The sequence below is a fragment of the Bos indicus x Bos taurus genome, chromosome 27 (assembly GCF_003369695.1).
Source record: "Bos indicus x Bos taurus breed Angus x Brahman F1 hybrid chromosome 27, Bos_hybrid_MaternalHap_v2.0, whole genome shotgun sequence".
Taxonomy (NCBI): domain Eukaryota; kingdom Metazoa; phylum Chordata; class Mammalia; order Artiodactyla; family Bovidae; genus Bos; species Bos indicus x Bos taurus.
In genome coordinates, this window is record NC_040102.1 from 11,170,290 (window position 1) to 11,197,186 (window position 26,897).

Here is a 26,897-nt window from a genome sequence, read left to right on the forward strand (position 1 = left end):
ACTTTATATTAGTTCCATGTGTACAGCAAAGCGATTCAGATATGTATATATTTTTTCAGATTCTTTTCCCTTATGTGCTAAGTTGCTTTAGTCATGTCCAACTCTGTGCAGCCCTATGGACTGCAGCCCTCCAGGCTCCTCCGTCCATGGGATTCTCTATGCAAGACTACTGGAGTGGATTGCCATTCCCTTCTCCAGGGGACCTTCCCGACCCAAGAATCGAATGGGCCTTTTCCCTTATAGGTTATTACAAAATATTGAGTGTAGTTCCTTAGCTATACAGTAGGTCCTCGTTTGTTACCTATTTTATGTACGCATGCACTCAGTCGTGTCCACTTCTTTGCAACCCACTGGACTGTAGCCCATCAGACTTCTTTGTCCATGAAATTCTCCAGGCAAGAATACTGCAGTGGGTTGTCATTTCCTTCTCCAGGGAGTCTTCCCAAACCAGGGATCAAATCGTGACTCCTTTATTGGCAGGCAGACACTTTAACCACTGAACCACTTTTGAAGCCCCGTTTTATGTATAGCAATGTGTTTATGTTAATCCTAAACTCCTAATGTATCCCCTCTTTAATTTTTAATTAAAATTTAACCTAATTTTTAATTCTACATTTCTTTTATAGATACTTTGAAATATATGGGTACCGTATTTCTTTACATAAGCAGATTTAAGAAATCCTTGTACTTTATATAGAAGCAGAATGACATAAAAAGGCAATGAAAACAAACGGTCATTTTCAAAGTGTAATATTAATATGCACATTTCACTCTTGCTGATGAATTCTGCTGATGGCATTTGCGACTCTTTATACTCAATCTCCTATCTGCAATGTCCTTCTACACAGGATGTGGAAACATACATTTTCCAGGCCTAGAATACCTCCCCATACTCACTGTTCAGTTCTTACTCCTGAATGCCTTTGGAAAATTTCAAAAATTATGTTTCATTTCTCCAGGTCTTGCAGCAATGTACTTCTCTCTCTTTGCTCAGGAGATACACAGTTACAGGTCTTGTGATTCTGCTGCATGCTTATCTAAAAAATTAAGACAGAAATCCTCCTAGAGTAGTGGACTCTTCCTTCTTGTGTAACAGCTTCAGTAATGCTACATTATTTTGCCCTAGTTTCTTTTGTGAATTAAAGAAACTACATGTAATAAAGAGGGAAGCTTCCTTTTTGATGGTCGACCATTGATCACTTTCACTGCCCTTGCTTGCCCTTCCTCCTCTTCTGTATCTGGGCTGCTCCTCATTCCTTGGCGCTGGCAGAAATTTCAAACCACGCAGATGCAAGCTGTTGTGTGAGCAGCTGTCCCAGCCTTACCTCCTAAACACAGTAAAAGCCTAGGGCAACAGCCTTGCTTCCCTTTTGACGTTTGGCCTGGCTAGGGCCTTCCGTGTTCCCCGTTAAGTCCCCTATGTCTAAATAATAAGCTAAAGTTCCTTTCATTCCTCTTGTTGAGTGCATGGTGTCATTAGTCTCCACATCTGAAGGAATTTTAGGTCGGGGTTGAACCTACCCTTTACAGGGCAACAGTATAGAATGCCTCAATTAAAAATATATGCATATGTGTATATTATATATAATATTTGTGTGTGTGTGTGTGTGTACCCTTTAGATGGGTCGTAAATTGTCCATTTTGCCTCAGTGTCCACTCTCCTTTAAGATAGGACCTGTGACATCCACTGTTTCTTTACATCATCTGTTTGGTCCCCATAATAAGCTTCTGTTTTGGCAGCTGCAGCCATAATTGCTAAGAACCACAAATATAATCTGATGATGTGAGAACTCTCTCTCACAGAGAACTGTCTGATTACACCCAGGTCAATAGTCTTACAACATAACTCTATGAAAAAAATTGTTTAAAAAATGCAGCCTCCTTTAATAATTTAGAGTATGAATTATGCAAAGTAGAAAGGATCCAAAATAAATTTGGTTAAGTAATGTTATTTCTTTTTAGCTTTTAGTTTATAGTAGATCCCCTGGAAAAGGAAATGGCGACCCACTCCAGTATCCTTGCCTGGGAAATCCCATGGACAGAGGAGCCTGGCAGGCTACAGTCCATGGGACTGCAAAAGATTTGGGCATGACTTAGTGACTGAACAATAATAGATACATGTTATATGGAGCTTAGTTATTAAAATAATTATGAAACATATTTCTAACAATGAAGTGATTCTGAAAGAAGTCTGCCCAGTGTTGCTAATGCTTCTTGCTTTGAAAATATCAGCTTAGCTTAATAGAATAATAGATGTTTACTGTTTTAATACACATTAGTTTAAAGGATTTTGTTTGAATTATTCTAGTATGAAGTTTTCACAAGAGGTTATTTATCTTTAGAGCCAAATTTTTAATGAAATATACTTAAGAACTGTCACCAAATATGCCTGGTGATTTTGCCGCGGCAAGAAAGTTTGTCCTCATTCTGTCCTCAGTTAAAATGAGATTTGGACAAGAATCTAGGTGAACAAAAATTTCCAGTCAAAACCCTGTGACATGCGATGAAATGTACAGCTATCCTGTATTCCTCTCAAGTGAGGTGGCCTATATTCTAAAACATGCTTTTGAGAGCTCACCATGCACTAGACTTACCAAGTACTTTATACATATTAACCATGGTATTCTTTACAAGAACCCTACATTGTCCTCTACACCTAGGACTGTAGGATGACTGTTAACAAATATCGGGTTCCCCTTTCGTATATGTGTGTATGCGTACTTTCCTTCCACTGCACCCGTTGCTCAATAAGGAATATGCACCCCTCACTCAGACTCAGCGAAATGACTTCTACATTCCATGGCACTGGAAGAAAGCAATGATGACAGGCTGTAGAATGGACAGTTGTTTGCATTTAAAATAAGAAGTTAAAATTGCCAAACATATTAGAGATTGCTAGCGTTACAACTCCATCGATTGCAAAAGGCCTCTATCAGTGTGGACATAAATAAATAGTTTAATTTAATAAATGACATAAATATATAAATAAATACAGTGTGGATGTAAATAAAAAGCTACACTTCACTTGCTTTCAGTTTGTAAATTTTAGGAGGTAAGAGACTTTAGTACGAAAATATTTTTAGGTCCTTTGAAGTGAAATTCATAATTTGTGGATTAGATATTCTAATCAAATTTCCCTTTTACCCCCCAAATTTTGTACAGACAGAATTTGGAAACCGAATAATTCATATTTTATTTTACTTTTCCCTCGCCTTTTAGGTTAAATAGCCTATATTCACATAATACAGTTAACATCCATCCCTCCTCTTTCCTGATTTCTGGACTCTGTGTCTGCATTTCCACGTTGCCGACACCAGATGGTGCACTCTCACATTTACTTCACCATAACAGTACTAAGCAATTCTTCAAATCCTAATTTAGAAGATAACAAGGGTGGATCTTGGCCATTAAATGTGTTTGGAGACTTAGGAGGAAAAAAGAGATTTGATGGGAAAGACAATAAATTGAGGATTGTATATGTTGAATTTGAGGCACTTATCTGTTTTCCTGCTGAAATGTCCAAATTGTAGATGGAGAAAAATATGGATGTTGGAGAAAAAGATTATGCTGAATGTATTGATTTCCAAGTTCTCAAAATACAGGTAGACTTAAACCCCCAAACATGTATAAGCTCAGTTAGATGGTGGGTTTAAAGGGTTTAAAGGTGTGTAAGTTGAGTATAGAAATCTAGGGAACACATATATGCAGATTAAAGGAGAGGCAATCACAAAGAAATAAAGCAAGAGTCAGATATTACTGTTTAAGTTCAGTGTTTTGCAAAGCCAAAACAATTGTTTTAAGAAATAACAAAAATTCAACACTACCAAATGAAATATAGATTCCAGTGCAATACGAGCTCCCCCAATACTCACTGGATTGAAAAAAAAAAATTAAATTTATCATTGTTACTGCAACACGAAGAGAAGATGTGGAATTCAAATACCAGTGGATTGAAAAATGAGGTAGGATAAGAAGATAATACATTTTAATTTTGTGAATGTAGACTAGTTTTTTTTAAAGATGGGCATGCAAAGGAAAGGTAAACTGGTTAGTAGCCAGATATATCTGTAAGATTTTTAAAATATTTTAGAAAACATTTATAAATAAATGCTGAAATTGTTGTTTAGTCACTAACTTGTATCCGTCTCTTCTGTGACCCCATGGACTGTAGCCTGTCAGGCTCCTCTGTCCATGAAATTTCTCAGTCTGGGAATACTGGAGTGGGTTGCATTTCCTACTCCAGAGGATCTTTCCAACCCAGGGATTGAACCCTCATCTCCTGCACTGACAGACAGGATCTTTACCACTGAACCACCAGGGAAGCCCAAATGTCTGAAGAAACACTTGTAAATAAACTTGAGTGTTTAGTTAGCAACAACATCACCTACCTGACTTCCAAACTTAAAAAAAAAAAAAAGTAACATTTGTGGGCTACCCAGGCAACCCATAGGACTCTGCAACATAGATTTTATTATTTGTATTCCGTGTATATTCAGAATATTTGGGTAATTGGAACAAGATCTCAATGTTTGTTAGGCAGTAGAGATGAGACATGAAAGCATATTTTTCCATAACTATTGCTCTCATGTACAAGGAGTCATATACAATGATATTTCTCAAGCATAAGCCCCCATTACACTCCAAAATGCCCACAGAACCCACTTTGAGAATCACTACATTAAAAACATTAAACAACTTTTTGTGATCACTCAGTGCTGGTAATGTAGAAGTCCCCAGAATTATGTTTCTGCATTTGGTCATTGAAATAGTCAAAATTACACATATAGAGCTTGCAGATCTGCTGTTGATTCACTCTTGCTCATTTGCAGTTGAAGAGACTGAGCTCCCATCAATTTGAGTAAATATGCCAGGAATACACAGGTTAATTTGTAGATTCGGGATTTAGATTCATACTCTGACTCCAAAGTGTGCTATATTCCCTGTTTTGTAGACATGTAGAAAATGGATTACAGCCTCACCCCTGTAATGTAACCAACAGAATATGTCATGTGTGTCTCTATTTAAACTTTTGTAGCTCAAGCTCTCCTATCTGAAGTCACATGGCCACTAATCATTGTGAATATGACAATTAATACAAAAAGAAGTAAAGTTGTATGTATGCCATTCAAATAAATCCCTAAATTGAGTCAAACTGCCTGTGTTTATAGCCCAGTTCTCAAAGTAGAAAACATTGGAGATGACCTGCAACACTTTCAGTTGCTACGTGTAACATGTTTCATATCAAATGATAGTCTGTTCAGAGAAGTGCTGCTGCTGCTGCTAAGTCGCTTCAGTCATGTCCGACTCTGTGCGACCCCAGAGACGGCAGCCCCCCAGGCTCCCCCGTCCCTGGGATTCTCCAGGCAAGAACACTGGAGTGGGTTGCCATTTCCTTCTCCAATGCATGAAAGAGAAAAGTGAAAGTGAAGTCGCTCAGTCGTGTCTGACTCTAGCGACCCCATGGACTGCAACCCACCAGGCTCCTCTGTCCATGGGATTTCCATGGAATGGGGTGCCATTTCAGTGGATTTAGTCCTCTTCCTTTCGTTATTCAGACAGAGGTTGCTAGCTTAGCAGCCTTGTGTTGTAAGTGTGTGTTACAGAGGACAGGTTTGTAGTTGAACCTGATTGTTTCCCATCTGGCCTCCCTATTTATAATATGTCAAATGAGACTGCCCAAGGTGTGAGGGAAATCTTAATTTCTCTTTTATTCAGGTTGTATTGCTTGAGGATTCTCTGGCCACAACTCACACTGCACCAATGAAACATCTATATTTTTACTCCAGCCCACATGTCTTTTAATATTTCTAAATTCTCTTGAATGCTTTTCTGATTTTCACTACCTTCCCCTTTTTGGGTCCCTAACTATTAAAGGTTTTCACCTTCCCTTACTCATAACGTTAAGCATCTTGCTACAGTATACAGATTATTATAAACTTCAGTAGAATAATTTAATATTTTGAAAAACAGATGTCTTTGAATAGACCTTGCTCATATTCTTTTCTGTTGGAGTCAAGTTTCCATTTGCTGAGATAAATAAATATATACATATATATATATACACACACACAAACTACAAATGTATATATTATCACTCAGCTGTTTCCTGTTCTCTGTGACCCCATGGCTCCTCTGTCCATGAAATTCTCCAGGCTAGAATACTAGAGTTGGTAGCCATTCCCTTCTCCAGGAGACATTCCCAGTTGAACCTGGTTTTCTTACATTGAAGGCAGATTCTTTACTGTCTGAATCACCAGGCATGACCATATAAATATACAAATATTTAGAAACGAACTATTGCCTCTTATAAAGAAAAAATACTCATGCATATATGGACATCTTGAAAAATTTACTTGTAATTAATAATAATTTATGTTCAAGTGAAATTTTAGCAGAAACTTAATGACTCAGGAATTTTTAAATAAGTGACCAAATAGTCAGATAAAACTAAGAAAATAAACATTTTACTCTGCATTAGACACTCCTGACAAAATGTGTTTCATTAGAAGGAAATGCTGAGAAATATTTTATAAAGTACATTAGACACTAAATTACCTTTATAATTATATAATGACCTTTACTTCCCTCACTGAAAGAATGATTAGTAGTAATATCTAGAAAAATATATTTGATAAAAATATACTCCTTTAATACTCTGAAAATAATGCAAATTATCAATATATGTTCTAATTGATTCAATGCCAAAATTATATTGAGAAAAAAACCATTTTATATAGAAATTGATTCCTATTTAGAAAGTGGAGATTGCATATTACTAATTTAAATTAATATGAAAAGCTTATGAAACATGATTTTTTTCTTTGAAATGTTATATTTCTTTGTTTAACCCCTTAATTGTTAGTTAAATGAAAGCTCCAGGAAAGGTATTACCAAAAAGTATTCTGACATTTAAAGAATGAGAATTCTCACAGTCATTTCATAGTGCACTTCTTCTTAAATAGTTTTAAAATTCTACTTCTGTGATCATTACTACTGATTTTTTTAATGTCAGTAAAACTTATATTTTTAAATTAAAATTTGAATCTGAAAGGATAAATAGAATTTATTAAAAAATATAAAGAATTTGTGAAAATTTCTCATAATGTACCTTACTGTACATACATGTTTTTCTCAGAATGCATACATTAAGACAGAGCTCAACAAAAGGATCCCATGTTAATGGTCTGTTCTCAAATCAGAGGACTATAGTACTGCCAATTCTTACCTTAGTGATGGTTAACAAAGTAGGTTATGAGAAAAAGGCAAGTCATTTATGTTCAGTTCAGTTCAGTTCAATCACTCAGTTGTGTCCAACTCTTTGCGACCCCATGAATCGCAGCACGCCAGGCCTCCCTGTCCATCACCAACTCCTGGAGTTCATTCAGACTCACGTCCATCGAGTCAGCGATGCCATCCAGCCATCTCATCCTCTGTCGTCCCCTTCTCCTCCTGCCCCCAATCCCTCCCAGCATCAGAGTCTTTTCCAATGAGTCAACTCTTGGCATGAGGTGGCCAAAGTACTGGAGTTTCAGCTTTAGCATCATTCCTTCCAAAAAAAATCCTAGTGGTGGATAAAATATACCAGAACAGAACTGTTCCCCTCTTTGGTCTGATGCATGAAATGTCAGTACTCTATAACTGATATGATAGTTTGAATTATATATTTCTATGATAAGAATTGCATTTTTCAAACAGCTTAAAATCAGTTTAATATATATCATTTCTCAGTTAATCATATTGAATGTTAAATGTTACTGATATTACTATGAAGTATGCAAAGCTTTGAAGTCCTGAAGTGAAGTAGTCAAATTCTTTCTAAAGTAATTCAGCAATAGCAGTTTTATTAACTGTATACTTTAATTTTTAAAATAACTCAGTTGCTCATTTGGCTTTTAAATAGTTTTTCCCCTAAAACTACATAGAAATAATTCTTCAAAAATAAGTAAATTAATACATATGTACTGCTTTCAGAGAAGTATAATTACATGCTATGAAGAAATAATAGTTGATTTTGTGTCTCCATATATTATGTAAAAACTTAGAAATTAGATAATGTTGACCCTTTCTATTTTAATTGCATAATTATAATGTTCATGAAAACTTTTACAGAGCTGTTATTTACCAAGTCAATTTCATAATTAGATGTTGTATTTCACATGAACTGCAATTAACTTTATTATCAGTCTGATATAATCAAATTATATACAGGTAGCTTTTAGATAGTTCATGAAAGATATACTGACATAAATATTAAGAAAGGCAAAAAAAAAAAAAAAAAGAAAATCTAAGCTTTTACTTCTTCCAGAAATACCAGTCATTAATTTTGAATGAGATTTTGTTATACAAACTCATCTTAATATCAGCCTAAGCAAAATATCATAAACAAGGATATTGTAGTAAAAAGCAATTAAATAATTATCTTTGTGATCCTTTCTACTTTGGTATTTTTAGCTTTTGGACGTGTTTGCCATTTTCAAGTATCTATTTGCTTTTAAATTATATACCTTTTTTAGTATGTGAAGTGTTATTCTTCACCTGGGCAAATAACTGTTCTTTTGAAAAGCAACAAAAATATAAACTGCTCATAATAATAATGAGCCTGATTGCTAAGAATGAATCTTTCATGAATGCTAATCAGAAACTTCAAAAAAAGAAACCATGTGTAATGAAAATGCAATTCTCCTTGGTTGATTTTGAAGATGTATTTTAAACAAATTGCTTTTTTAGTTAGAAGCCCAAGTTCCCTTTCTCTCTTCAAACTATGGTTATGACAATTCAGCCTGTTATTACAGAAAGGGTTGTGAGGTTTGAAACTGTGTTGAAATTTCACCACTCTATCAGTTTACATAAGAAATTGCATGCTATGAGGTGGATGTTTTAAATGTACTTAACTATTTAACTTCAATGTTCTTTGAATATTAAAAATAAATACTAAAATCTATAAAATACTTTGGATGTTTTTTTTTATTTGAAAGCCTTTCCCTTAAAATCTGTTTATTGAATAAAGCATTTTCATTCAACTTTCCATAGAGACTATTTCAAAATGGAATATTGATTTTTTTCCTGTAATCTGGGATTTCAGGTTGTATTTTATTCTACACAGTGTAATAATTAGTGAAGAATTAGAAAATTAATACAATGAATAAAATACTGTGATATGATATATGATAAATTGTTTATTCATTGTTGGAATACTCATAGTTTATAGGTAACATTCTTCTACATAATTTTAAATATTTATGGGCTATACAAGGTTCAGGAAATTTGATAGATTGAAAATTCCTTGCTAAGCTGGCATCATGATTTCCTTGATGAGCAGGCCTTCACTAACTGCTTGAGTTGCACTTGAATGGCTCATTTCTTAACATCAGCAGAAACTCTTGGCTGAAATACTGCCATAGAGTCAGGCAAGGTCATCTGTCAGTACAAGTGCTGAGGGAATAAGTAATAGATACTTAAACAAAATGTGCATGAACACTTGTAATGTGAATATACTAACAACGGAGAGAAGTCATTGGTAAACTGTGGGCTTCCCTGCTGGCTCAGACAGTAAAGAATCTGCCTATCAATGTGGGAGACTTAGGGTAGGATCCCTGAGTTGGGAAGATCACCTGGAAGAGGGCATGTCAGCCCACTCCAGTATTCTCGCCTGGAGAATTCCATGAACAGAAGAGCCTGGTGGGCTACAGTCCATGGGGTTGCAAAGAGTGAGACATGACTGCATGACTAAACACGGCACATGGGTTTTTTAATTGAAGTATAGTTAGTGTGCATTATTATATATTAGAGGTGTACAATACAGTGAATCACAATTTTTAAGGGTTATAATCCATTTCTAATTATAAAATATTGAGTGCAGTTCCTGTGTTGTACTACATATCCTGGTAGCTTATTTTATACATAGTAGCTTGTACATGTTAATTCCATACCCTATATTGTCCCTCTCCCTCTTCCTTCTCCCCACTGGTACCCACTAGTTTGTTCTTTTTATCTGTGAATCTGTTTCTTTTTTATTATTATTTTCATTTTATTTATTTTTTTAAATTTGTTAGTTTGTCAAGTTTTTTAGCTTGTGCATGTAAATTATGCAATATTTGTCTTTCTCTGACATTCTTCACAATGTATAATATTTTCTAGGTCCTTTCATGTTGCTGAAAATAGAAAATTTTTATTCATTTTTATGGCTGAGTAGTATTCTATTGTGTGTGTGTTAGTGTATACACATATCAATCTCTCTCTACATATATATACATATATCTTTCACATCTTTATTCATTAATCAGTTGGTGGACATTTAGAGTGTCTACATTTTGTAATAATGTAAATAATGCTATGAACATTGAGGTATATGTATCTTTTTGAAAGTGTTTTTGCCTTTTTTATGTGTAAATACCCAGTTCTATCGTTAGCTTTTTTGAGAAACTGCTATCCTGTTTTCCACAGTGACTATGTCAGTTTACATTCCCACCAACAGCATATGACAGTTCCCCTTTCTCCACACTCTCACCAATATTTGTTATTTGTGTTCTTTTTGATGATAGGCATTCTGGCAGATTTGAGGTGAGATCTAATTTTATTGTTGATTTGCTTTTCTCTGATGATTAGTGAGGGCTTCCCTGGTAGCTCAATTGGTTGGTAAAGAATCTTCCTGCAATGCGAGAGACCCTGGTTCAATTCCTGGGCTGGGAAGATCTGGTGGAGAAGGGATAGGCTACCCACTCCAGTATCCTTGGGCTTCCCTTGTGGCTCAGCTGGTAAAGAATCTGCCCGCAATGCGAGAGACCTGGGTTTGATCCCTGGGTTCAGAAGATCCCCTGGAAAAGGGAAAGGCTACCCACTCCAGTATTCTGGCCTGGAGAATTCCATGGACTGTATAGTCCATTCTGTATAGTCCATGGGGTCACAAAGAGTCGGACAGGATTGAGTGACTTTCACATGATTAGTGACGTCGAGCATGTGTTCAATCTGTCTGCAGTGCACTAGGCCTGGGTTCGATCCCTGGGTCAGGAAGAGACCTTGGAAAAGAGAATGGCAACCCAATCCAGTATTCTTGCCTGGAGAATCCCCTGGACAGAGGAGCCTGGTGGGCTACATTCTATGGGATCTCAAAGAGTCAGACATGACTGAGTAACTGATGCTTCACTTTGGCCATTTGCAATCCCTGTCAATATGTCGATAACAATTTGCACAGAATCAGGATAAATATCTTTTAAATTTGTATAGAAAGACAAAGGGACTTCCCTGGTGGTCCAGAGGTTAAGAATTTGCCTGCCAAGGCAGGAGGCATGGGTTTGATCCCTGGTCCAGGAAGATTTCACATACCGTGGGGCAACTAAGCCCATGTGCCACAACTACTGAGCACGTGCTCTGCAGAAGGAAACACATATTCATAAAATGGTTTATCAGTATTGTAACAGTTTTGCTGTATACTTATTCAGCATACCTAATTTGACTATGCAAACTATCACATATTTTTTTCTTCCACAGCTATATTTTAAGTTATGATCATATTGGCAATATTTCAGATCCTTCACAATTCTTCTTTCCTGGCAAATTAAATACGTACTTAGTCTGAAAGTCACGATCCTCCACAATGTAACCAAGCCTTTGTTGCATCTCACTCTTTCTCTTACATCTCTCATCAGGGAAAAGCTGATTATTATTATTTTTCAAATATATATAAGCATAGTTGGCTCTGTTGAGTCAAGCAGTCTTGTGTCTAAGATTGGGCATCATTTCTTAAAAGATGCACCGTTTTAGGTAAAATATGTGAATGTGTCCAAAAATTTTTTTCATTAAACAAGATCTACTATTCCGTTCCCAGGCCATTGGAATTTTACTCTGTTTCTATCTTCTTGACTTATACCTTTTCTTATACAGTCAAATTTCTAATGAAGTTATTATTAACTAAATTACCATATTAATATTCTCCTCTTAGGACCAAAACCACTTTTAAAAATAAATCGTATAACAATCTATAGTATAAATAAAAAACAACAACAGCAACAAATTTAACCTTTATCTGATTTTTCAATAACCTTTATCTGGAATATGTGCTTAAACTGACATAAAATTAGTTATAAAGAGATATTAGTCTCTGTATATTTTTTAAATATCTTATACTGGTTTTCTGAATCTAACTGAAAACTGCTTGAATGCAAAAATACGATATTAGTTTTGAATCATTCCTTCTAAAAATTATTTTTAATCTACTTTTCTGTTGTCAGTTGTTTATGCTTTTGAAAGCTTCCCATTATAGTCTTGTAAATAACACTTAAGTGTAATTCTAAATGTTATTTTATATTATTAGGATCACCTAAATGAGACCACAGATGCACCTAAAGCAAGTTATTTGTGCTAATATGTACTAATGAACTCATCTGCTGCCCTGTGCCGTAATCCGATTTCTCCATCATCGTCTTCTTTCCTGCCCCTGGCTTCTTATCTCTGCCTTTCATTGTTCCTGCTGTCTGGCAGCAGTATTGAAACTACAGTTTGAGATAAAAGATGACGAGGAAAGAAAAAAGGCGGTGATTTTGAATTGTGGAAATAGATGTAGATAAGGGTAAGCATGAAACTAATTAAATCATTTTGTCTTCTGGAGGCCTAAAGTTGCAACGCTTAGTTTAGTATCTGCATTGAATGACTTGTATATATTTGGCATCAGAGAACAATGATGGCCTTAGACTTAGCCACTTTGACAACATTTATTTAGAATCTTATATATGAGCTCTGGTACTAGAATACTCTGGGGATGGAAATTGGATTAAGACACAGTCTATCCTCAAAAAGAGAGAGGACAGTTAACATGCAAAGAGTACCTGCAGTCAGGCTTTGTTGCCTGCCTAAGGAGCTTAAAATTTACTGTCAGAGAAAAATGTTAATACTTTTTTAAAAAAGTGAATAAGAACAGGGATAAAGGAGTAATTAATGAAAGCGGACTAACGAGTTTAAATTTAGAGCCAAATTGAAATTTGATGTTAAAGTAAGAAAGAGGTCTGCCAAGGTGAAATTGCCGCAACATTCTCTGATATCTGGGGCATGGGGTCCATGCCAAGTTAAGCAAACACATAAACAGCTCAAAAATGCAGGACTCCTTCCCTTCTTGACTTTTCCCTTCTTGGCCCTGCCCCCTTCATTTTAAGTTTGCGTATTTATTTAGCTTTGCCTCTGCTACTGGACAAGTTTGATGTGCGGTAGAGATTTCTCTGTCTCTGTCTATTTTTCTCCCGTTTCTGCTACTTTCCAGCACTGGGACTTTTGAGAAAGAACCTGAACTACCTAGACCTTCCTTCCTTTTCCTTAAAATGATATATAGACATCAGTTTCTGGTGGATTCAGTTGAAGGGTAAACTAGCTACTTATGTAAAGTGTTCAAAATAGCACTGGATAGCATACTGTAAGGAAATATTGGCGTTTATTATAATATATAATTTTTGAAAATGCATTTTTCTTCTTCACAGCTATCTTAGATTCTGGCCCCTATAAAAATGTTTAAAAATAATAAAAAATTATTCATTTTAATTTGTATCTCAAGAGACCTTGTAGAGGCCCACTTATCCATATTTTGCTTGTCATTAGTAGGTTCTAGGGATTCTTACTGTTTTTGATATAGGAACTCAGTCACATATTTTAATTGTCAAATAAATTATAGTACACTATTGATGTTGTATGGATTCCTTTCTGAAAAGTGTAAGTATTTATCTCTCTGTGTATTTTAAATTTTCTTTATTTAAAATTTTATTGCTGAATATCTGTTGTCTTCCTTTCTACCTCCCTCCAAGTTCATCTTAAATTTCCTTTTTACTTAGGAAAAATTCCATAATGAAATAGCCAAGCAGTGTGATGATATTTTAAATGTCTCAAACAGTAATTACAGGATGGTACTCAAACTGTGATCTGATAATTGACAGCATCAGTGTCACCTGGAAACTTCTTGAATATTGAAATTCTTGGGTCACATCTCAGACATTGTGAACCAGCATCTCTGAGGATAGGGCCCAGGAATCTGTCTTTTGTCAGCTATCCAGGTAATTCTCATGCGCAAGAAAGTCAGAAAAGAATTTATCTAACAGAAGCCACTAATATAATGTAAGAGATTCATTTTTGTTTACATGAGAATCCAAACTCCTATAGAGTAAGTATCTAACACATTTATACTTAGTTTACAAGATATTCCTGGAATGTAACATTTCTGGAATTCAAAGCTAGACTTACTCATCTATTTGTTAACTTGGTATTTCTTAAAGTATGATTGAAGAATTACCCATGTGTCAGATCTGGCCAGAGAGATTGTTGAAAATGTGATCCCTGGGTCCAGCTTATACCACTGAAGAAACTGAATCTTTGTGAATAGGAAACAGAAATCTGCATTTTAAGCAATTTTCGGTAGTGTTTTTAGAAACACTAAAATAGGAAGACTAATTGATGGCTGTTGGTAACTTAGTGGTTTGGTTAGCTCCTTTAAATTTATGTAACAGAGTGATTCATGTGCAGAAAATTATTTCTCAGCAGATATGAATTGATGCATTCACATACCAAGAAAAACCTTAACAATAAAAATATTTAATAGATATTAACAGTACCTGGCAATATGTGTTTATTTTTTTCATTCTTTTCTTGCACACACATTTCTTCTTGTCAGCATTACAGAGTAATTAAGAGCACAGCCTCTGGAGTCAGGGAGCATTTGTAGGGGGACGGTTTTGCCAGTAATATAAGCATGTCCTATATAAAGATAAAATAAATGTAAAGATAAAATAAGCCGCAGTATGTTCATCTTTAGAATGTAATGGAAAACAGTAATTAATCCATGGGTTGACTGTGATGATATATTTAAATTCTAAATTTAAAACACTTGTTATTCTGACTTCCTCTCCCCTGAATTGGAAACAATGAAACTAATAAACAGAGTTATCTGGTAATTAAAATACAGTATAATATTTGTGTCCTCCAAATATAGGCCATCTTGTGGAGGCTGTCATAGAATACCAGTTAGATAGCCTCCTTATACCTACCCTGAATCTAGATCTTAGAGCCTGCTGAGGTAGGCCTGCCAAGTTTAACAAACAGCAAGACTGGAAGCCCAGCTAATTTGAATTTCAGTTAAATAATGAAATATCTTGCATGTGGTATATGAGACATACTTGATTAACAGATTTTCATTGTTCCTCTTAATTCAAATTTAACTGGACGTCCTTTAGTTCATTTGATGTGGCTGAACTAGAGAGAAGTTTGTTTCCACCACATGACATGTACCTAACCAACCTTTATGAAAATGAGAATCTATTAATATTTCATTATTTGGTCTTTGGGTAAACAAAGAAGACAAAAAGATGGGCCTTACAGCCCCCAGGGCCTTCTCATTGGTATTAAAGCTAGACTTTCAAGAAAAATGCCTCTTGAGACTATTCTGGTTTAAAGAGTCTTGAGAGTGTTCAGATTTAAAGTTTTGAGAGTGGTACAGAGAGGGAGATCAGCCCTCTGAGAAAATGGCAGACCCGACCATGGTTTCAAAAGGACTTCGTCACATCCGAAAGTCCTGTCTGTGAGGTGGGTCCCTCCTCCTCCCTGGGGAAGGACTGGGTAAAGCATCAGAAAGAGTGAGTATTGGCACATCCTTGCTTGTTTTCCTCAGAAAGCACAGGTCCTAGGAGACTTCCCTTTTAGGAACTGGGGGGGCAGATATTGATGATAAATCACAATGACATTGTTGATATTTTAAGATCAATGACCCTGTCTTCTTTTTAGTTGGTGCTACAATGAATGTGTAATGCTAGGTATTTCTTGATGCCTTGAATGTTTGCTATTTTATAGGAAAGAGTTTATGCTAACTATAACTTGAAAATCATGCTAACATTATTTCAGACAAACCTTGTTGATCATGTGCTTTATATCAAGTTGACTTTAATGACTAAAACGTAATTTTAAAATGTCAGGTTTACCTGTATCAAAATGACAGGTTTACCTGTCAGATTCAAATCCAACCATTATTCGTGGCAGTTTCTTCCCTCCTACAGTGTGTTAGTCGCTCAGTTGTGTCTGACGCTTTGCCACCCCATGGACTGTAGCCCCCAGGCTCCTCGGTCCATGGAATTCTCCAGGCAAGAATACTGGAGAGGGTTGACATTTCCTCCTCCAGCGGATCTTCCCAACCCAGGGATCTAGCCTGGGTCTCCTGCATTGTAGGCTGATTCTTTACCATCTGAGTCACCAGGGAAGTCCTCTTTCCCCCTACCCTCTTCCAGGTGAGTTCTTTAGTGTTACATATACATATTTCAGATTAAGACGTAAATTCTTCTACCTATCTGTTCTGCCATTTTAGTTTAGCTGTATATCAACTGGCAAAGGATGATTGTCCTTAACCTTGGATTTTGGTTTCCTAAACAGCCAATGAGAAAAAAGAATATGTAGATTATGCCTCCCAGAAAAATGCAGAGTAAATAAAGTCATATTCATAAACCTATTTGGGGTGAGTCCAACTTCAAAGATTCAGGCAAATATTAAACTGCCCATACATTTTGTTTTTGTCAGAGGTGAATGTAGAGAAAATCATCATGAGGGAGGAGATAAACTATATTATAAATGCAACATATGTAGAAACTAACTTTTTAGAAAAGCATATACTTTTTTTTTTCAAAAAAGGTCACACCATCCGCTGTTTTAAAAAATATGTTGTGTTCTAATAAATTATCTAAACAAATATGCTTTTATTTTGGTTATAATTTTCTTCATCTTTGAAAATTTGGCATTGATATTATTAGCAGTTTATTTTTGTAGCTTTTCTGGGAGGTTTTTTTGCAGCTCTGGATTTGTTGCACCACATGGTGTTACTTTGTTCTCTAAGCCTGCCCTGCTTGCTAAAATGTACTGGAAATAATTCCCTGTTCATCCCTTGTCTTTGATTGAGTTATCCTTTGCTAGGAAGAGTGTGGTTAGCTTTCATGCTCCTTATTAGCTCCCAGCAGCCCTCCCCATAGACTGCAGCCATAGCCTTGCCAGGAGCCCAAGCTCCCTACATGGAAGAGATCAAATCTCCACAACAGGGATCTTCAAGGCAGGTCGAGTTCAAAAAAAAAAAAAAAGTCAAGAGTCAGCTTGGAAAACTGGAAAACTTGGAAATCTATATCACAAAAGATGAGATGACTCATTGGAAATTCTTTTCTGTGGATTGTTTCCACTTCTAAAACTGAGTGATATATCAAGTTCAAATCCAATCCCATATTCCTGGCAATTTCTTGCCTCCTACCCTCTTCCCATGTGAGTTCTTTAGTGTTACATATACTTGCTTCCGAAGAAGCTGCCTGTCTGCTGCGCCACTTAAGGTTAGCTTTATATCTAATTGGCAAAGGATGATTTGTTTTATCCTCCAGATTAGTCTACACTGTACATGTAATATACATGCATTTTAGTGGATTTGAATACTATGTAAAGGGGCAGAGAAGAAAATGAAATTTATCACTGGTCTTACCTGTCCCAACAAGCAGTGTTTGTCATTTGGACATGTAAGTTCAGTTGTGTCTTTTCTATTTGAATATTCTATGATAGTTATTTTCTCACTAATTTCTCTGCAAATTAGTTTTCAGCGGTCGGTAGTTTACCTTGCCTTTCACAGTGTATTGTTACCTAGTTTAGAAGTTGGCGGTCCTGGATGTATGCATTAATTTCAATTCTTCAGATATGAAGAATGATTATCATTAAAGTTCTTCGAGAATAAAATCTTTTCCAATGTGTATATCTTTCCTATATATTCCTGGATGTGAATTATTTCAGCATATTATGAACTATTTTCCTGAAGGCATTTGGTATGTGTTAAGAAATTACATTAGAAAAATTTGAGAGCTTACTTCACCTAATCTTTGCATTATCTCTAAGTGTCCATATTAAGATACAAACCAGTCTTAGTCACTTTTTTTAATAGTTAGGTTGAACAGTTTCCATGCATTTATTCACTGTTTATATGCTAACTTTTTTGTATTTGTTTATATAATATAAATGCTCAGTAAATTCAGGCTTCATGATGTTAGGGTCCCTTTGCATTCATTAATTAGGGTTTTTGTGCATAAAGTATTAATTTTTGTGAATGGGACAATTATTATTGCTCCAAGTTCTTTCTTTGTTTATTGAAAATTGACTAATTTGCTATCAATAAAATCTATAGTACTATTTTCTTTGTAATTTCTTCTAAAAATGATGTTTTGCACCAAAGTAACATAAGAGCAAAACTCATGAGACAATTCAGATGTCAGAACATCTTTGACTTAAAATTTATCTTGTACTAGTTTAAAATTTTTCATGGAAGTTTAAAAATATATGCATATATATGTTTTTTTTTTCTAAAGCCCATGTCGTTTCTTGCCTCAACAATATCAAGGTAGAATTTTTGCACTCTCCTTTTTTGTAAGAATCTGTACCAAAATACATTTACAGAAATTATTCCGATATACTCTCTTAAATTGATGCCAGTTGAGTGTATTTCACAGTTTAAGAAACAAGGCTTCAGTTGTAGGAATTTCAGAGTGCATTTTCACCACGTACCTTTGGAAATTAGACTGCCATCCTGTTACTGAAATGCTTGCATCAAATTGTTTATCAGGTCATTTTCTCTTGGTATATAAAAGTAGCAAGCTTGGATAAAGTAGATATATTTTCAAAAGATAATAAAAAAATGAGTGTGGAGTGGGTCTATTCCCAAGGAGAATTAAGGCAACTAGACTGAAATGTAGAAAAGTGAGGGAAACTGGCACAGAAGGAGAGAAAGATGATATCTGTTTTAAAAGATAATGGGAAATGGAAAAAGATTTTACTATTCCAGAAATCTAAAGCCCATGGGAGCTAAATACCTAAACTGGGAAACTGCACCATTTGATACTTTCTGATTATAAGGCACACTTCATATTAATAACTGAAGAAACTTTTCGGCTCTCGCCCCTAACAGTCTAGATAAGGCTTAGGGATGACAGTCTATACAAGCTCTGCATTCACCACCAACAGTTCTGAGCTAGTTTCTGATTCCCCCCCACCCCGGGGGTTGCAAAAAACTTTTGCTTCCAGCAAGAGAAATAAACAACATGTAACTGAATCTGGAAACCTAGCAGTATCCGGTACAGCTCTGAAGTCAGAATGGTTACTGTAATTTGAGCAAATCTGGACACAACATTTCTGCACTATCAATAAACTATTGAAAACTGAAATACTTAATGATTAATGCACCCATCAGAGGGGAGGTACACATGTACATATAAAATGAGGGAGAATAATTGGATAATAAGATGTATTTATTAGTCAAAAGGAACATGGCATTCATGTTTTGTGTGCAGACTAATGCTTTGTATTATGTTTAGTTTACCCAGGTATTTATGATTAGAACTTAAACAAAAGTCACTACTTATTACAATCATTGTAAAATACTTGCAGGATAAACAAAATATAAATGAAATGACTGTAGATTTTCAAATAAAACCTATATGTTGCATCTAAATGATTATAATGGACTTTAAATCATTTTCTGAGGAATTTGTATTGAAATGTAAAATTTAATTCCCTAGCAAAAAAACAAAGAAGTGTCTGCTACTTAGTGATAGCTCTAATGGACAGCTCAGATATCTCCAATACGGATAGCTCAAAATACAGAAAAGAGAAGCTCATATATTTCACTAGGATTATTTGATATGCCATCTGTTTTAAAATTAGTTTCTTCAATCTCATCTTTAAAATAAAATTCTGCTCCCAGGAAGATGAAAGAGATGTATTTTTTCCTCTAAGTAAAACTAAAATCAATGGAAATTACATGTAAAATAAACATTTGAAGACTTTGAAAAGTGGAGAGAAGAATTCAGACCAACTAGTGACCTTGAAGGCTGAGGAAAAATCAGATGATCAGTTTCTATAAATTCTTTTTGTCCCATATATTTAAGACTTGTTTCTAAAGTAGCATGCCACCTGGAAATGTGATGGGTGCAGACAAATACAAACTCTTACAGAAGATTGTGTTTTCTAGGCAAAGGGAGACAAAGAGCCAGGGAAAGGACAGCCTAGCAAGATGTAACCCATCAACTACAGCAGATGTCACAGACAAAGTGTGGCCCACCCACTCCCAGCTGATAAAGGTTGACTAGGAAAGTCAGTGTTCCTTCCCCATGAGGCTCCAAAGAGGTGCTGCTCAGCACCCACCCTTGCGTCAGCAGAGATCATGTGGGGAGACACCCCTCTAACTCCTCCTAAGGTGAAATTAAAAAATCCTGAATGGAGAGCCCTATCAGGTGTTTTGAGACTGACTCATTGAAGAATTAGTTCAGTTCAGTCAGTTCAGTTGCTCAGTATATCTGCCTTTTTGTGACCCCATGGACTGCAGCATGCCAGGCCTCCCTGTCCATCACCAACTCCCGGAGCTTACTCAAACTCCTGTCCATTGAGTCCGTGATGCCATCCAACCATCTCAACCTCTGTCGTCCCCTTTTGTTTCTTGCCTTCAATCTTTCCCAGCATCAGGGTCTTTTCCAATAAGTCAGTTTTTTGAATCAGGTGGCCAAAATACTGGAGTTTCAGCTTCAACATCAGTCCTTCCAATGAACACCCAGGACTGATCTCCTTTAGGATGGACTTGTTGGATCTCCTTGTAGTCCAAGGGACTCTCAAGAGTCTTCTCCAACACCACAGTTCAAAAGCATCAATTCTTCGGTGCTCAGCCTTGTTTATAGTACAACTCTCACATCCATACATGACCACTGGAAACACCATAGCTTTGACTAGACAGACCTTTGTTGGCAAAGTAATGTCTCTGTTTTTGAATATGCTGTCTAGGTTGATCATAACTTTCCTTCCAAGGAGTAAGTGTCTTTTAATTTCATCACTGCAGTCGCAATCTGCAGTGATTTTTGAGCCCAAGAAAATAAAGTCTGTCACTGTTTCTACTGTTTCCGCATCTATTTGCCATGAAGTGATGGGACCAGGTGCCTTGATCTTAGTTTTCTGAATGTTGAGCTTTAAGCCAGTTTTTTCACTCTCCTCTTTCCCTTTCATCAAGAGGCTCTTTAGTTCTCCTTCATTTTCTGCCATAAGGATGGGGTCATCTGCATATCTGAGGTTATTGATATTTCTCCCAGCGATCTTGATTCTAGCTTGTGCTTCATTCAGTCCAGCATTTCTCATGATGTACTCTGCATATAAGTTCAGTAAGCAGGGTAACAATATACACCCTTGACGTACCCCTTTTCCTATTTAGAACCAGTCTGTTGTTCCATGTCCAGTTCTAACTGTTGCTTCCTGACCTGCATATGGATTCCTCGAGAGGCAGGTCAAGTGGTCTGGTATTCCCATCTCTTTCAGAATTTTCCACAGTTTATTGTGATCCACATAGTCAATAAAATAGTCAATTTTGAAATAGTCAATAAAAGGGAAATAGATGTTTTTCTAGAACTCTCTTGCTTTTTTGATGATCCAATGTATGTTTGCTATTTGATATCTGGTTCCTCTGCCTTTTCTAAATCTACCTTGTGCATCTGAAGTTTCATGGTTCACATACTGTTGAAGCCTGACTTGGAGAATTTTGAGCATTACTCTACTAGTGTGTGAGATGAGTGCAATTGTGAGGTAGTTTGAATATTCTTTGACATTGCCTTTCTTTGGGATTGGAATGAAAACCGACCTTTTCCAGTCCTGTGGCCACTGCTGAGTTTTCCAAATTTGTTAGCATATTGAGTGCAGCACTTTCACAGCATCATCTTTCAGGATTTGAAATAACTCAACTGGAATTCCACCACCTCCACTAGCTTTCTTCGTAGTGATGCTTTCAAAGGCCTACTTGACTTCGCATCCCAGGATGTCTGGCTCTAGGTGAGTGATCACACCATCATGATTAACTGGGTCGTGAAGATCTTGTTTGTACAGTTCTTCTGTGTATTCTTGCCACCTCTTCTTTATATCTTCTGCTTCTGTTAGGCCCATACCATTTTTGTCCTTTATTGAGCCCATCTTTGCATGAAATGAGGAATCGGGACTTCTAACTATGCCCCTACCAGTAATGAGGTAATGCCCACCACCTTCTCCTGCCCAAGTGCAATCAGAGAAAGCCAACTAAAACTGATGATTTAAATAAGAGTCTCATAATAGGAAATGACCAAATTAGAATTGAAAAATCATTTGTCATACCAAAAGGCAGGTAGACTAAAAATGAATATAAAAGGTAATCAACAGATACACATGTCAAGTTAACCTTAAAATGTTGTAAAGCAGTCATGATAAAATGCATGAAATACTTCAATAAGCAATTACAAATAGAGAGTGCCAGAAAAAAATAGAAGTTTTAGAGAGGCATCAAGAGGGAATTGTAACACTTAAAAATTAAATATAAAGAAAACTTTAGTGGAGAGGCATAGCAGCAGAATGGAGGAGACAGAGGCAAGTATCAATTAGCTGGAAAATAAAATAGGATAAATTACAAATGCAAAAAACAGAGAAAAAATTACAGAGTCTCAAGGATCTATGTTACTGTAACAAAGATATTGAAGAATAATTGTATAACTGGAGTTCCTGAAGGAGAGGAGAAAAAGAAGCAAGGGTAAATAATTTAGCTGAAAAAAAAGAAAAAAAATAATGCCAAATTTGGCAAGTATGTGAAACTGCAGAATGAAGAAGCTGAACAAATCTTAAAAAAGATAAATCCAAGAAATCCATATCAAGCATACTTAAATTCTGAAAACTATAGATAATCCCACTGACACCTTGGTTTCAGATTTTGGCCTCCAGCCTTGTGAGAGCATCCATTTCCATGGTTTGAGCAACACTGGTGATTAGTGAGGGCAGCGCTAAGAAACTAATGTACTGAGTGACCCTGACGGTGATGGAAATCTGCATCTTGAGTTCATCAATGTCAATGATAAATGGACAGGTCATAATATGGTATTGTGGTTTTGTAAGAGGTTACCATCAGAGGAAACTGGGTAATGGATATATGGGGTCTTTTTGTATTATTTTGTATAACTGCATATGAGTTTACAGTTATCTCCAAATAAATTTGTGATTAAAATAATGAATAAATAGACGTGTGTTTTCACTCAGTCTCACCTGCACCACCTAGTTGAGATAGTACCTGAAAAGCATCTGCATTTGGAGTGCACTTCACAATGGCACCCCACTCCAGCACTCTTGCCTGGAAAATCCCATGGACGGAGGAGCCTGGTGGGCTGCAGTCCATGGGGTCGCTAAGTTAGACACGACTGAGTGCCTTCACTTTCACTTTTCACTTTCCTGCATTGGAGAAGGAAATGGCAACCCACTCCAGTGTTCTTGCCTGGAGAATCCCAGGGATGGGGGAGCTTTGTGGGCTGCCGTCTGTGGGGTCACACAGAGTTGGACACGACTGAAGTGACTCAGCAGTCACTCCAAATAATTACTCATAATGAAAGACAAACTGACTTAGTATCTTTGAGTTATTCTCTTACGTTCTCACCTGGAATAACAAATCTTTTAACAAATATTGAGAGCTTCACAGAAGAGCTGTGCAGAGACTGCTGCTGCTGCGAAGTCGCTTCAGTTGTGTCTGACTCTGTGCAACCCCAAAGACAGCAGCCCACCAGACTCTACCGTCCCTGGGATTCTCCAGGCAAGAACACTGGAGTGGGTTGCCATTTCCTTCTCCAATGCATGAAGGTGAAAAGTGAAAGTGAAGTCTCTCAGTTGTTTCCCACTCTTAGCGACCCCGTGGTCCGCAGCCTACCAGGCTCCTCCGTCCTTGGGATTCTCCAGGCAAGAGTACTGGAGTGGGCTGCCATTGCCTTCTCCGATGCAGAGACTACTAATGACTAAATATAGGATTACATGGGTATGTATGTCTCATACTTAAGAGAATAATAGCAACTTATAAGATATATAAGTGAAATAAGATGAGGAATAAGTCCGTGTATTAATAGAAGTAGAAAAATGAAGGTAGGAAAAATAAGAGGAAGACAAAAGTTAAGATAACACACAGAGCAGAAAATTTATACACTTAGTAAATTGTCCTGCAAAGTTTCTCAGAGAACTAATACATAAATATATAAAAATATTTAAGCAAGCATAAATTAGCCAACATCCTTATGTCAAAAAAAACTAAACTTTAAAAATAAATAGCTCAATTAAATATGTCAAGGTTAGCTGCAGTTTAAAATATTCTATTTTAAATATATGCAGTACAATTTTACAAGTGATTATTTCAATTTGAGAAAGAAAAACCTGCTAAATACTTAAGACCAAATATGTTAATCATAGGTTCTGTGCATATTTGCAGGCTTTTGTTTTGGAATAAACATAAAATCTGCATAACTTTAGATTGAAATATTTTATATCAGTCTTAATAGCAGACAGTTGAAAGGCATAATCAAAGATAGAAAATGCATTTTTAAATTACTAAAAGAGGAAAGCAAAGACAATTTTAACTTAAAGTGTTTCATTTAAACACCAAAATAGAGAGATAAATATGACCCAATTTTATTAAGATATCTAAAATAAAATTGCAAAATCTATGTAATCTGTAAAAATTGTTATCAGTACAAAAAAAAAAAAAACCTCAAGATTTTTTTTTGCCAAATAGACCTTTCCAAATAGAAAGTGGCTTTTTCATATTATTGTCATCTCTAATAGTTATCAGCACATTACTCTGAAACTTCTTGCAAAGACAACCACAGGCTTAAAATAAAGCCTAGAGATTTTCATATTTATTATGATTACATATAATGAAAAGATATTCTATACCATTAAGATTGTATTAAGAGAAAATTAATGTGAGATACACATTTTAAAAAGTTATATGTATTTAAAAGAACCCTCACTTATTCAGTTCAGTTCAGTCATTCAGTCATGTCCAACTCTTTGAGACCCCATGAACTGCAGCACGCCAGGCCTCCCTGTCCATCACCAACTCCTAGAGTCCACCCAAACCCATGTCCATTGTGTCAGTGATGCTATCCAACCATCTCATCCTCTGTGGTCCCCTTCTCCTCCTGCCCTCAATCTTTCCCAGCATCAGGGTCTTTTCCAATGAGTCAGCTCTCTGCATTAGGTGGTCAAAGTATTGGAATTTCAGCTTCAACATCAGTCCTTCCAATGAACACCCAGGACTGATCTCCTTTAGGATGGACTTGTTGGATCTCCTTGTAGTCCAAGGGACTCTCAAGAGTCTTCAACACCACAGTTCAAAAGCATCAATTCTTCAGTGGTCAGCTTTCTTTATAGTCCAACTCTCACATCCATACATGACTACTGGAAAAACCATAGCCTTGACTAGACAGACTTTTGGTGGCAAAGTAATGTCTCTGCTTTATAATATGCTGTCTAGGTACCCTCACTTTTTCAAGGTACTTGAACTTCAACATAAAAATCAACATTGAAGAAAGTGATTACTCACAATCTTACTTTAAAAGTAAAATGGTATTTACCACAAGAAATATTTAGAGCACAGATTTAGCTTTGCTCAATCAGTTAGGTTATTTTGGAAATGATTGTTATCAATTTCTTTTCCTAGAAAATTGAGATAATATTTTTGAGAAACTGCTGAGTCTTAAGTAAAATGATAGATTTAAAAATTACATGAGTTTATAAGATCATTAATGTTAATATTATTTGAAAGTGACAAGCAGTGACGTGAGGTTGGAATAAGAAAGGAGGATATCGTTGCTAAGCCATGAGATCGGAGTTGCTGGGGTTTGGAAAAAAGCAAAGAAAAACACTGATAACTTTGAGGAAACCATTATAGGAAAGCTTGCCTTCCTGTTCTCCAACCTAATATCCTTTACTTCTCTGTTATTAGGCAAATAAGGTCTATACCCTAGCCCTTTCAGGGCCAATCTAGCCAGGTGACTGAGCTCTACATAACAGAATGTCAAAGGAGATTTTATGCCTCTCTTCCAGGATTGGCCATTACATCCCTCAACCCTATACCTTTCATGCTCCTTTCCATTCACTGACTGTGTGGATCCTCAAGGAGCATGTAACTGTCAGATGGCCGAAGCCTGCTTCCCTGAGTGATAATATGTAAATGAACACCAGAATTACCTGCAGTGAACCCTTATAGTAAATGAGAAATCAATTTTAATCATGTTAAACTGGCATAAAACGTAGATTTTGGTTGTACAGCAGCCATACTGCCCTAACTAATTGCCATTCTGTAGGAGTACGAAGCACTAGCATATGAATAAGTAGCACCAATATCAAAGTTATGATAGTGTTTTCTAATATAAAAATATAAACTACAAAAGGAACAAGCAACAACAATAAGACTTATAAGATATATCTCCTACGCCAGGCACTAATGCTTAACTATGGTCAAATGTAAATTGGAGGGTACGTTATTTAACCCTCAGACAAGCTTTTTAAATAGTTCTTGTGGATTCCTGTCAATACTGTACTTTTCTTTAGTCTGACTCACAGCTAGTCCTATTCCGGGAGATGGATTATTACAAGTAGCATTTCTTTTTACTCTCTTTTCTTTATCATGCAATTTTTAGCAAAATATAAAATTACATTCTTTCTAATCTAGTAAACTAATAGTATTAACTGACATAATCTCAGCATTAGTGCCATCAGTACTGATCATTTATATTTATACCACTTTATAACAATTCATTTCTTTTGACCCAAGCTTCTACAGTAGTCTGTCTGTAAGAGTAACATCTCCTTTCTTTCTAAGAATTATTCAACCCTTATCTTCCCAACCACTTCAGGGATTCTAAGTAACCATGCCTATTTTTACTTATTTTCTCTTCTATGAAAAACTAGGGCATAGAAAAAAATTGGATGAATTCAATCATAAGAATATGTAAATGTATTCTATAGATTGTTGTGTCAATTAAGAATAGATTATACTGGGTTGACACAAGAGCTTCCCAGGTGGCCCAGTGGGTAACAAATCCACCTACAATGTA

The 26,897-nt window shown here is 36.0% G+C and overlaps 1 protein-coding gene across 12 annotated transcripts in view; it reads left to right on the plus strand.

Annotated features, from left to right (window-relative positions):
• Positions 1–26,897, plus strand: part of TENM3 (teneurin transmembrane protein 3) — a 2,746,241-nt gene that overhangs the window by 177,407 nt on the left and 2,541,937 nt on the right. The window lies entirely within an intron of this gene.